Source organism: Hyla sarda, chromosome 4, assembly GCF_029499605.1.
Source record: "Hyla sarda isolate aHylSar1 chromosome 4, aHylSar1.hap1, whole genome shotgun sequence".
In the NCBI taxonomy this organism is placed as follows: Eukaryota; Metazoa; Chordata; class Amphibia; order Anura; family Hylidae; genus Hyla; species Hyla sarda.
Window position 1 is genome coordinate 20,233,924 of NC_079192.1, and position 2,500 is coordinate 20,236,423.

The 2,500-nt window shown below is 47.4% G+C and overlaps 6 non-coding genes across 6 annotated transcripts in view; 4 read left to right on the forward strand and 2 right to left on the reverse strand.

Annotated features, from left to right (window-relative positions):
* TRNAL-AAG (transfer RNA leucine (anticodon AAG)) overlaps positions 1 to 31 on the forward strand; it is an 82-nt gene extending 51 nt beyond the window's left edge. The window contains exon 1 of the tRNA in view: positions 1 to 31. This exon is cut by the window's left edge and continues 51 nt beyond it. This is a non-coding gene — a tRNA (tRNA-Leu).
* A 684-nt stretch (positions 32 to 715) lies between these two features.
* Positions 716 to 787, reverse strand: TRNAQ-CUG (transfer RNA glutamine (anticodon CUG)). Its single transcript has one exon. It is a non-coding gene; the product is annotated as a tRNA-Gln (tRNA).
* A 155-nt stretch (positions 788 to 942) lies between these two features.
* Positions 943 to 1,024, forward strand: TRNAL-UAG (transfer RNA leucine (anticodon UAG)). The gene has a single exon. It is a non-coding gene; the product is annotated as a tRNA-Leu (tRNA).
* A 286-nt stretch (positions 1,025 to 1,310) lies between these two features.
* On the forward strand, positions 1,311 to 1,392 carry TRNAL-AAG (transfer RNA leucine (anticodon AAG)). Its single transcript has one exon. It is a non-coding gene; the product is annotated as a tRNA-Leu (tRNA).
* A 684-nt stretch (positions 1,393 to 2,076) lies between these two features.
* Positions 2,077 to 2,148, reverse strand: TRNAQ-CUG (transfer RNA glutamine (anticodon CUG)). Its single transcript has one exon. It is a non-coding gene; the product is annotated as a tRNA-Gln (tRNA).
* A 155-nt stretch (positions 2,149 to 2,303) lies between these two features.
* Positions 2,304 to 2,385, forward strand: TRNAL-UAG (transfer RNA leucine (anticodon UAG)). Its single transcript has one exon. It is a non-coding gene; the product is annotated as a tRNA-Leu (tRNA).
* Positions 2,386 to 2,500: the final 115 nt, after the last annotated feature.

The following is a 2,500-nucleotide window of genomic DNA, read 5'->3' on the forward strand; positions in this document are numbered from 1 at the left end:
GGGGGCGTGGGTTCGAATCCCACTGTTGCCATTGAGTAGCTTTTGCTTTTACTTGCTCTTTCAGCTCACGTTACATGCCCAGAATATCGATTGGTTGAGGCAGGTACCTGGCGCCAGCTAACTAATCAGCGCTTCCCCTTTCAATGCAGGAGAACCTCTCGTCCCTCTCTCAGTATGGGCGCTGTATTACCACCTGCTAAGATGTTGCGCGGACAATCTGGAATACAATCCTTGAGGAGGGATCCCCAGGGATCAGATGTACTCTGTGATGAATAGGGTGAACAGGAAGAACTACAAAACTGACCCTTGCTGTCTTGCCTTAATCCTTCCCTAGATCTGAAACATAGGCACAGAGCAGCGTACACCATAATCTGCACCGAGCTGCAAAAGCCAGGGATATTCACAGAGGTTAACCAATCAGGAAATCCACTCTATACTAGCCAGAGCTGGCACTGTTTCTGGAAGAAAGAGGCAATTTAACTTTATTTTCTAATCCTGGATAACCCATATTTCTGGCATTATGGCTCCCGGGGGGATGTGAGTGCTCTGGGTTTCTTTGAGGCATGAGTTTTCATCCAAGTTCTCAACTAATTGCACCTTGGGGCGACAGAACACAAAGGTATGGAAGCAGCATTTATGGATTTGAAAAGCTCACATCTGGAAGAAGGTTAAATAATTTTAATACAGTACTGAGTAATGAGAGGAAAGTAAAGAAAGGTCCCACCGAGATTTGAACTCGGATCACTGGATTCAGAGTCCAGAGTGCTAACCATTACACCATGGAACCATTAAGTACCTTCACCTGCCACACTAAAACTTTTAATTCTTCCTCCAGATCTCCAGAAAACCGGGGTACGGTTCCCAGATGGGGTGGCTATGATTATTTCGCCCCTTACTTAGGTCTGCGTCCTCAGGTAGGGTTGAAAAGCAGCAGTTGTGTGTGGTAGCGTGGCTGAGCGGTCTAAGGCGCTGGATTTAGGCTCCAGTCTCTTTGGAGGCGTGGGTTCGAATCCCACCGCTGCCATTAGGCACTTTTTGCTGTTTCCAGAGGTATAACGAGATTACACCTTTGATCCCTAGCGCAGAGCTAAAGCGATTAATTCTCCCTTCAGAACTATTAAACGCTGACCCTTTAAGGACATTACCATGGAGCAGCAGGCATAGGTTGTTCCTCGTTAGTATAGTTGTGAGTATTCCTGCCTGTCATGCAGGTGACCAGGCTCCGAATTCCCGAAGGGGAAGCTATGCTTGTTTTGCCCTTTACTTAGGTCTGTGTCCCCAGGTAGGGTCGGAAAGCTGCAACACCATGTGGTAGCGTGGCCGAGCGGTCTAAGGCGCTGGATTAAGGCTCCAATCTCTTCGGGGGCGTGGGTTCGAATCCCACCGTTGCCATTGAGTAGCTTTTGCTTTTACTTGCTCTTTCAGCTCACGTTACATGCCCAGAATATCGATTGGTTGAGGCAGGTACCTGGCGCCAGCTAACTAATCAGCGCTTCCCCTTTCAATGCAGGAGAACCTCTCGTCCCTCTCTCAGTATGGGCGCTGTATTACCACCTGCTAAGATGTTGCGCGGACAATCTGGAATACAATCCTTGAGGAGGGATCCCCAGGGATCAGATGTACTCTGTGATGAATAGGGTGAACAGGAAGAACTACAAAACTGACCCTTGCTGTCTTGCCTTAATCCTTCCCTAGATCTGAAACATAGGCACAGAGCAGCGTACACCATAATCTGCACCGAGCTGCAAAAGCCAGGGATATTCACAGAGGTTAACCAATCAGGAAATCCACTCTATACTAGCCAGAGCTGGCACTGTTTCTGGAAGAAAGAGGCAATTTAACTTTATTTTCTAATCCTGGATAACCCATATTTCTGGCATTATGGCTCCCGGGGGGATGTGAGTGCTCTGGGTTTCTTTGAGGCATGAGTTTTCATCCAAGTTCTCAACTAATTGCACCTTGGGGCGACAGAACACAAAGGTATGGAAGCAGCATTTATGGATTTGAAAAGCTCACATCTGGAAGAAGGTTAAATAATTTTAATACAGTACTGAGTAATGAGAGGAAAGTAAAGAAAGGTCCCACAGAGATTTGAACTCGGATCACTGGATTCAGAGTCCAGAGTGCTAACCATTACACCATGGAACCATTAAGTACCTTCACCTGCCACACTAAAACTTTTAATTCTTCCTCCAGATCTCCAGAAAACCGGGGTACGGTTCCCAGATGGGGTGGCTATGATTATTTCGCCCCTTACTTAGGTCTGCGTCCTCAGGTAGGGTTGAAAAGCAGCAGTTGTGTGTGGTAGCGTGGCCGAGCGGTCTAAGGCGCTGGATTTAGGCTCCAGTCTCTTTGGAGGCGTGGGTTCGAATCCCACCGCTGCCATTAGGCACTTTTTGCTGTTTCCAGAGGTATAACGAGATTACACCTTTGATCCCTAGCGCTGAGCTAAAGCGATTAATTCTCCCTTCAGAACTATTAAACGCTGACCCTTTAAGGA